The following is a 9837-nucleotide window of genomic DNA, read 5'->3' on the forward strand; positions in this document are numbered from 1 at the left end:
ATATCTCTGTATAATTTGTGTGCACACAGATGTATACATTTGTAACAACTCAGTAACTGTATATTAAATATTTTGCATTTTATGTGAACTTTGCCTCAAATCTACAACTGTAAACAAACATTGAAATATTGTTAATGATATTCATGATGAAAAATTTAGAAGAAAATATGCTTATTCCTGAAATTTATTGAAATTCTTCATAAAATAAGATATATTAATGGATAAATAGAGGAATGGCTAGATTAGTAGATACATTATAAAGGAAACATGTGATATGTTAACGGTCAAATTTATTTATTGATCACTATAAAATTCTGTATTTTATATATGTTGGTGTGCTGTTTGCTTTTATATGTGAACCTGATTAAACCACAGTACCCAGAGACTTGGTCAAGTAAGTCTGGATGTTGAGGTGAAGGTGTTTTTTAAATGAGATTAATATTTAAATTACTAGACTTTGAGTAAAGCAGATTATCCTCCTTAATATGGATGGGCCTTATCCAATCACTTGAAGGTATTAAGAAAAAGATTGAATTCCCTTGAGGAGGAGGGAATTCTGTCAGTCCAGATTTGAACTGCAATGTAATTTCTTTCCTAGGTCTTCAAACTGACCACCTATTCTGCAGATTTTAGACTTGCCAACCTTCCCATCCAATCATGTGAGCTAATTCCAAAATCTAAATAAACAAATAATAACCTATAAGAAAGTTTTAGCAAGGTTGCAAGATGTGATTAATGTAAAATGTCAATTGGATATTAAGCTACTAGCAAAAGAAGTTTCCAAATATGAAATTAAGAAAGCGATCTTATTCACAATAACATCAAAAATGATAAAATATTTAGGAACAATTTCAACAAAAGAAGTGCAAGACATATGCACTGAAAATTACAAGATATTGCTGGGGGAAATTATCTCTAATTTGCAACGTTATCATGTTTGAGAGGTATATCATGCTCATTGATTATAAGAATAAATATTGATAATATGACAATTTTTTCCAAACTGATCTACAGATTCAATGAAATTCCTGTCAAAATTCTTGTTTTGTAAATTAGCAAGCTGATCATAACATTTATCTAGAAAAGCAAAGGAGAGCTATAACAATATTGAAAAACAAGTACAAAACTGAAGGATGATCTGAATTCAAAACTTAGTATAAAATATATCTTATTAATAAAGTATATAAATTGTCATAAGGATAAACAAATCAATGCAAAAGAATAGGAAGTCCAGAAAAACACCAATATATTTATGGTCAACAGATTTTGGGTAAAATGTGCTAAAGAATTCAATGAAAAAGGGTCAGCTTCTCAATGCACAATGCTAGAAAAACTGGCTGTCCAAAAATATACACACATTACATAGATGTAAAATGAACTTAAATCCTTACCTCACATCATGCAAAACAAAACAAAACAAAACAAAACAAAACAAAAACAAAAACAAACAGAAACCCTCAAAATGAATGACAGACATATATAAAAACTAAAATTATAAAACTAATAGAGAAAATACAGGTAACATTTCGTGTGATCTTTACTTAGGCACAGATTTCGTATAGACGACACCAGATGTATAATTCATAAAAGACAACATTAAAAAATGCAACTTTCCTTGTGGAAAGTTTAATTTAATTTCCTTGTGGCTAAGAGCTTCAATTTTTTGCTGAAAAAAAAAAAAAATGGAGCCTGCCCTCTTTCTTAGAGGCCACCTGTAGTTCCTAGCAATCACCTGCAGTTTGTAATTGCTGCCCTCATTTCCTTGCCATGAGGGCTTCTCCAGGATTTGCACTTAACTTCTTCAAGCCAACAATGAGAATCTCTGGAGCAAGCCTGTTAGCAATAGTCATGATGTGACACAATCATGCAAGTGTCATTCTATTAGCTTTGTGGTGTTCTATTGTTTAGAAGCAAGTAATAGGAATTGAAAGCCATTGGGGGCCACCCTAGAATCACTAAGTAAAATAACTGGCTACTTGAATTATTAATATGTATGGCTGAATGAGAAAAATAAATTTTGGTGTTGCATTGACTTTATACCTTAAACTAACATTCTTAACCTATTGTTCATATCATGATTACCTGTGGAGCATGATTACCTGTGGAGCTAAAATACAGAAATGCTTGAATTTAACCCCAAGGTTTCCATTATACAGTATTTATGTAAGGTAGATTTGGGGCCCCACATATGGATTTTAGAAAAAGTGTCACAATTCATTGGGACATATGCATCTCCACTTGCAAGCCACTACTAGACTATTTCCACAAATTGCTTCTGTATTGATGATTTCAAGGGAATAGTTTTAAATTTTAAATTGCCCTGATAATATGTTTTTCCTTTACAACATGTCTTTTTTTGTATTTCATTCTGTGTGTGTTTCTGTGTGTGTTCTTTTGGTTGATGCTTGTCTCCTCCCCTCTTCTCCCAATTCCCACAGGAGACACCTTAGGAAATTTTAATGGTATTTAATGATTAGCTGCCCAAAACCATATATTTTAGAATATAGCTACTGTGGTTCTAGATTATTTTTTCTTTGATCCATAGGTTGACTCAGAAGCCATGAATTTATAATTTGTTTGCATATTGCAATGTTAACAAAGAAATGTACCTGGACATTTGTTAAATTTCCTGGAATTAGAGTTTGGCCCATAACTTTCTTCAAACTCTCAACAAGATCTACAACCGGGTAAGTATGACTCAACGGGCAGAGTAATCTAACCCTGAAGCACATTTTATTGAAGTATTATGAAAAAAGAAGGAAGGGAGGGATGGAGGAAGGAAGAAAGGAGAAGGTACAAGTAAAAATAGAATATAAATGCTTTCCAGGTCAAGATACTCAGCATCATTAGCAAACCAGAATCCTCATTGGTGACCACTCGTAGTTACTACTCCTTCCCTTCTCACCAAAGTAACCACTACCTGGCATTTAACATTAATGTTAATAAATTAATAAATTTAGTTATTAATAAATAAATAGTTTAACAAGTTGTCTGCTTTATATATATGAAATATACAATCAATATTACTTACATCTGATTTATGTCATCAATTTAATGTGCTATGAGATTCATCCATGTTATTTAGGTATATTAATTTGTTATTTTACATCACTGTAAGGTATTCATTACATGTATATAACACTTAGGAATACATCTGTGTTGATAAGGATTTGGGTTCCAGGATTATAGTTATAAGTAATGTTGTTATGTTATTATGTAACTCCTTTTTGTTGGCAGTATATACTCATTTATGACAGTCCTGGCCGAGGAGTAGAGTTGCTGCATTAAAAGTTAGCATAAATTCAGTTCTTCTGGATACTGCAAAAGAGTTTACCAAAATCTGTATAACCAGTTTACATTCCCACCAGCATGAATGAAGGCTTCTCATTATAGTATTAATTAGCATTTGTCTGAAGACTAAAAAAGTAAACATCTTTCCATATGCTTCTTGTCCATTGGTTTTTTTTTTAAATAAAGTGCCTCCCTACTTTGTCACTGATTGGAACAAGCAGTTCAAGGACTCTCAGCTGATTCATGAGCTGATAAGTAGAAGTGTTCTAGGGAATAAGTCTCTCTTCTCTCTTTACTCTTAGATATTGACTCTATCAGTCATTATTCACTATCACTTCTCTAATGCTATCAAAAAGGTTATTTTTTAGTAGTTTTCCAAGTTTTTCCTAATTCTTCTCAGTAGGAATCTGTTAGTCTGACTTACCTTGACCTCCTTTAATAGAAACAGAGAATACAATTCACTTTTCAGCAATGTCAAGTATTTTTGTTATTTCTAGAATCAATTATCTAGTCTAAAATTTTCACTTACCAACTTGCATGATTTGACAAGGAAGAGAATTGTGTTGAATTTTTTTTTTAATTTCCAAATGTTATAATTTTGGATCCAGTGTAAGCCCTGTTTTATTCATAACATGGAATAAAATAATATTTTTCATCATTTTAAAGTTTATAGTTTTTGTTAATCCCTTACAGAAAGATAGAACTAAGTGAAATTTTAATTTATTAAGATGCCATTTCATTTAATATTAACTTTGTAATTTTGATGCTTTTAGAACAACTTCAACACATGGAAAAGTTAATAAGCTTAATAGTTAAATAAGAACAGATTCTAAATGAAATATTGGTTGATTGATTGGGCAGAAGTTTACCTAGTAAATTAGATGCCACAACATACCATATTCTGTGCTATGCAGAAACCATCAGTCTAAGCAAATATTGATATTAATTTTTATACCAGAGTAGCACACTATTGGTCTTACTACATTATAATCCTATTATTGCACAAACACTGGATTGATTATCCAGAGTGATCATACACATTGTTCACAAGAAAGACCTCTAACTAACTTCCAGCTATCTTTAATATCAAAAAGGCCAAATGCAATTTCTTAATTGATGTATAGTTGACCAAAAGCCATTTTAATGAAAGTGAACAAGAAAAAGGCGATTTTACAGACTATTGGATTAATTAATTTTAATAACATTTATATTTATATGAATTTTTAAAAAATCACATAAATGACTAAAACAATAGCCTAATTGATATAATTATTACAAGCAACAGCTTGTAATTAGCAGCGATTAACTGCTACTTTTGTTACAGCAGGTCTGATTTGATTATGCATGGTTTAAGAGTTACTTGATTTAATTATTTGTTTTTGTCCTTCTTTATAATTTATGTCATAGGACCATTCTCTATACATTCAACACCATGTTAAAAATTCATTTTCTAGATGGGAGATAATCTTTCCATCAATTGAAAGTTCAGTTTGAGCTCTTATTATATCTATGGCTGCATAATTTAAAAGGTTATAAGAGCTAGTCCACAGAACATATTATTTAGCATATTATTTTCACCTATTTTCTCTTTAGCACAGACTATTTTATAAATTTTACCACTAATTTTATAAGTAATAATGCTTTGTTATAGTACTTCATACAAGTGTCATTTACAGATTACTAACAGATATAATCTATTGTGAAAACAATTTGCACTATAATAAACATATATTTTTTAAACATAATTGATATAATTTTTATCTTTGGCAACAATTCATAAAATATTTATTTGTTTTAAAAACACTTAAATATACTGGCATTTGTCAAGCCTCTCGTTTCTTTTGCTTTGAACTGTCAAATTTATGTGACCTTCTGTTAGCTTTTGAAAATATGCTCTCAACACTCAGTTCACCACTGAGTTCCAATTTGTGATACACAGAGGGAACTCTAGGAGTCCATTTAGATGACAGATAGAAACATGTTCTTTTTCTTTCACTGAATATCACTTTAAGAACATAATAGGGGGAATGTAGCTTTCACAATATCCCTGGATTCTCAAGAATTCTGTGTTCAGCTAAATCCTTTGAAAATTAGAAGACTGTAGATAGCTGATTCCCCCAACTTTAATCAAATGTATTGAGTCAATTTTGTATATTACATGTATTCAGTATCCATTGCCAGCTTTCAAAAGTGTGTAATTATTGAATGATTTTGATTTTAGATCAACTGGAATTAACCTCCTTTTAGATCCCTATTTTAAAATTCTTAATTCTATAATATTCTATTGAAATAAAGTCAGTAGCTAGAGACAGTCCATTAATACACCCAAAATAATTAAGAAACATTTATATATGCCACATTCCTTAAGAATCAACTGTATTGAGAAATAACTTTTGCCAAGAAAATATTTTTAAGAATCCTCATTCCCTCTATAATTAATGAAGTTAGTTAAGCCCCCCTTCTTTAGCTTGGGCCTGTATGCAATCACATTGGATTTAAAAGAGCCTTTTTCTATAATCAAGCACTTTATAATTTCAGACCTAAGGCATCTTTGTGAATAAAATGCCTATGAACAACAATGTTGGGAATTACATCTGGTCAATATGTGCTCTTTGTGGAACTATGAGAAAGGTTCTTCCTCAGCAGTGAACTGGTAAGGTGAATAATTCACGTAAGAATTGACATTGCTGGAGGCCAAATTGCTGAAATATTTCTTGATTAGAATTATAAGAACATGAGAGATTTTTGGAGAGAGAATAAAGGTCATTTGGTCCATCAAGGCATATCCTTTTTAGTACTCCATTTCCCCAAGGATGGCATCTAATTGTTTCTTGAATGACATTCCTGCTTTTTGCCTCAACAACTTTGCCTGCAGGCTCATCTAAGCATTTATTATTCTCAACATGAAAAGGTACTTTCTGAAATATGTGGTGAATTTATTTTTTAATTTCCATTTATGTCTTTCTGTCCTATAATCTGTGTTGAAATGGAAATAATAATTTGGGTTGACATTATCTGTGGCAGTTAAGACTTTATATGCTTCAAATCAGACAGCTCCAACCCTATCCTTAATATTATATGCCCAGATTTATGGTCCTAACAACCAGCACTGCATAGCAAACAGTGGTAGGGGTCCCAGTGAGAACATTTAATGCTTTGAAAATTCACAATCCCTCAAGTATATAACTTTCTTTGCAAAATAAAGACTAACACTCACTGCAAATAACTGAAAAGTAAATGAGTTAATTGGTGTGTAATTCCCTGTCACTTGCATATGTGCATTAATATATATTTATACACATGTTTGTATATACATATATACACATACATATGTGTAATATATATGTGTGTGTACAGGTGTATGTACACACCCAATTTAGTTTGGGTGTGTGTATCCTGATTTTTTCCTTGAAGGAGAGTAATGAGAAAAACAGCTAGAAGTTTAGTGCTCCCTAATAGATATTTTATTCTGTATTTTTTTAACCCAATATCAAATAATGATTTTATCATTTTTGGCTAAGTATTTACAAAATACAAAACATAATAATCAAAACTTCCACAAATTTAGAAATATGCATGTAAAATACATCATATTTTCAAGTTAACTAAATGTAAAAAATTTACTTTTACACTATTTCATAGACACAAAGAAGTTAAGTCTGAAAACTCGTACTTAGTGAGATCCTAAACTGCAACTGGACACCCTTTTTGTTTTTGTTTTTGGAAATGTTAGGAAGGGGAAATCGTTACTTACCCAATATACAATTCTCTTTTTAACATTAACCAAATATTAGAAGATCAACCATTCTGTTGCAATGACACTGTTTGTAGTTAGCCAAATGTTATAAATGAATTTTATATGTTATCAAGAAGTTTCCATTACAAAGAAGGTTAGATCTGGAATGAGCAGTAATCCAGGTTAACCAATTAGTTAAATCAGTCATTGCCTAATATTATACCAGCCACAGTGAGTAGTTCCGGTAGATCCAGTTAGATCGAGGTTCAGAAGTTTGTTCCCACTTGTGAAAAACAGTGATGTGTTTTCCCTTATTTATGCATGAAGAAACATGTATCTATTACTGGTGATAGCAAATTGCCAATCAGAAAAGAATTTAAGACACATGAAAATGTGAAATAGAGTCCTCTTAAAGTGGGAACTGAAGCCCTGAAGAGCAATCTAAATTTCCATTTTTCAGTTACACCACCAGTGAAACTTTACATTGTTTGAACCAATTTAGTTTGGGTGTTGTTAATTGCAAATGAAAGCATTCAAGCGGGTAATCTAAATTTTATTTTTAAATTAAACTATACCCCTTTAGTTTTTACATAATATTTATGTGCTTCATGTCTGTGTGAGCCTGGATATTCCTAGTTATCATGTTACCCCATAAACTATATTTTCAAGATCATGATAAAATCATAAATAAAGATATTTCAATAGCAGCAGTGTAAAGGTAGGCAACACACATGTGCAGAGATAAACACTAAAAAAGAGGTAGATGGACTAGGGAGCCCATGAACATGGTCTACTGGCCGGTCCTGGCAGCATGTTGACTTCAACAATAGCTAATTGAAACATCACATCTCATGTTAGCTGATTCTTTTTTTCAATCATATAGTATGGTCTGTATTAGCACAGTTACCCCACATAAATTTATCCATGGGACTGACCGTTCTTTTACAATACCCTGAATTACAGTGTCAGTTTAGACTTCTCACTTGTGAGTTACATCTAAAAAAGGACATAGGTGAAGAAAAATATTTTCTTTCTTTTTTTTTAAAATCAGGGTCCTTGTCATTAGATTTTATTGTCATAAGAGTAGGAGAAATTTTCCTATGATCATGAGAGATAGTTTAATCACAAAGGAAGTGGAAAGTTATGACAAGAGAATTCTTTTTCTTTTATCACAAGAGCAGCAGGACTCTCCCTTTATCCTAAATAAAGTGAATCTCTTTTCCCATCTTTCCTTTTGAAACACTTTTGGAATAGAGGATCATAAATTTTAGAAAGGAAGAATATGATTCTGAAATAGTTTAGAATTTCTAGGCATATTTTCTAATTTGAAAAATTGTTTAATTTCTAAGATCACTTTTCCAACTATAAAAACCACCCTAATGTTTTAATCCCTAATGGCTGAGGCATTAGAAAACTTAAAATAGAAAAATACAGTATTTCATAAATTTATTTATCCACTCCTGTGATTCCTTGAGTTCAGCATACTGAAGATAGGACAATATAAAATCTTAATGTATGCAATATATGCAACGTAAAATAATGTAAGACTTTAGAGTAAAAAGAACTCTTAAGATTTAGTCAACAGTCATTAGTTTAAAATGACAAGTGAAAATTGACTTCTTAATGGATGAACTATACTTTACAATTTTTATCACGCTATGCACACTATGCAAGCTATCCAACTTCTGATTAATTTTATGTTGCCCCTTGATGTGGAACATCAATGACTTTATTTGAAGTTAACAAAAACTAGTAGTAGTAACATGACTTGTTTGTGTATATTCTCAAACTTATATATTTCTTTTTATGAAAATTATACCATTTTTCTAAATATTTCTAATAATAGAAAAACTGTGAACTCAATAAATTTGCATCAGGTCAATTATTCTAATACATAAATGGACTGACCTTCTACCTTCAAAATATTTTAAATAAATTTTCGTCATAGCAATAAAGCTTAGAATATGAATAAACATGCACACTTTTAAAGATTTAAATATTACATATATTATTCAGCCATTTTTCAATGGTTAACAATTTCATATAGTTAGTAGTATCACCTAACATAGTTAATAGAAAGGCACTTTATTTGCTAATATGTTTGGAAAGGCCAAAAATCATGAGTATGATTAGAGAATTGTATAAACCCCTGTCTTTAATAATTCAATCTAAATAGTTTGTGTTATTTGAAGTAAATGAATACATATTTGCTCTTTATGTGTAAATTATTTCAGCACAATTACAAGTTCTTGATTTACAATGAAGTGTAAAGATTACAGCTATAACATGAGGTTCATGCTTACCACATACCACAGTTATTCTAATAAATGACACCAGATTTCTAAAACAAATAATTATCTGTGAGTAAATTGCACTTTGGCTTGACATTGCCTCCCACAGAAGCTGGCATATCCCTTGCCAATCTCTTTCTTCTCCCTGATCTATCCCTTTTCAACAAACACATTTAACAGCTGTGGATACAAACAAGGCACATTTGGCAAAAGTAGGAACCAGATGCCAAAGTCTGAATGTATGTTCTATTCAAAGCATCAGGGCCTGTTGCTAACTCCTTGGTGTCACCTCTGTTGGCTCCTTTTCTTAATTGTATACTGGCAGGCAACAGAGGCGCATCTGGAGATTTTGTCGAGGTCATGTAGCTGTGGTCTGGTCTTGGCTACCTTGTGAGATTGCGACCATTTTGAGGTAGTTTCCTATTTCTAAGAATGTGTTAGTAGAAAATGATATGAAAACACTACACACACGCGCACACACACACACACACACTGTTATGAAACATTAAAAGTGCTCGT

Source organism: Prionailurus viverrinus, chromosome C2 (genome assembly GCF_022837055.1).
Source record: "Prionailurus viverrinus isolate Anna chromosome C2, UM_Priviv_1.0, whole genome shotgun sequence".
Classification (NCBI taxonomy): Eukaryota; Metazoa; Chordata; class Mammalia; order Carnivora; family Felidae; genus Prionailurus; species Prionailurus viverrinus.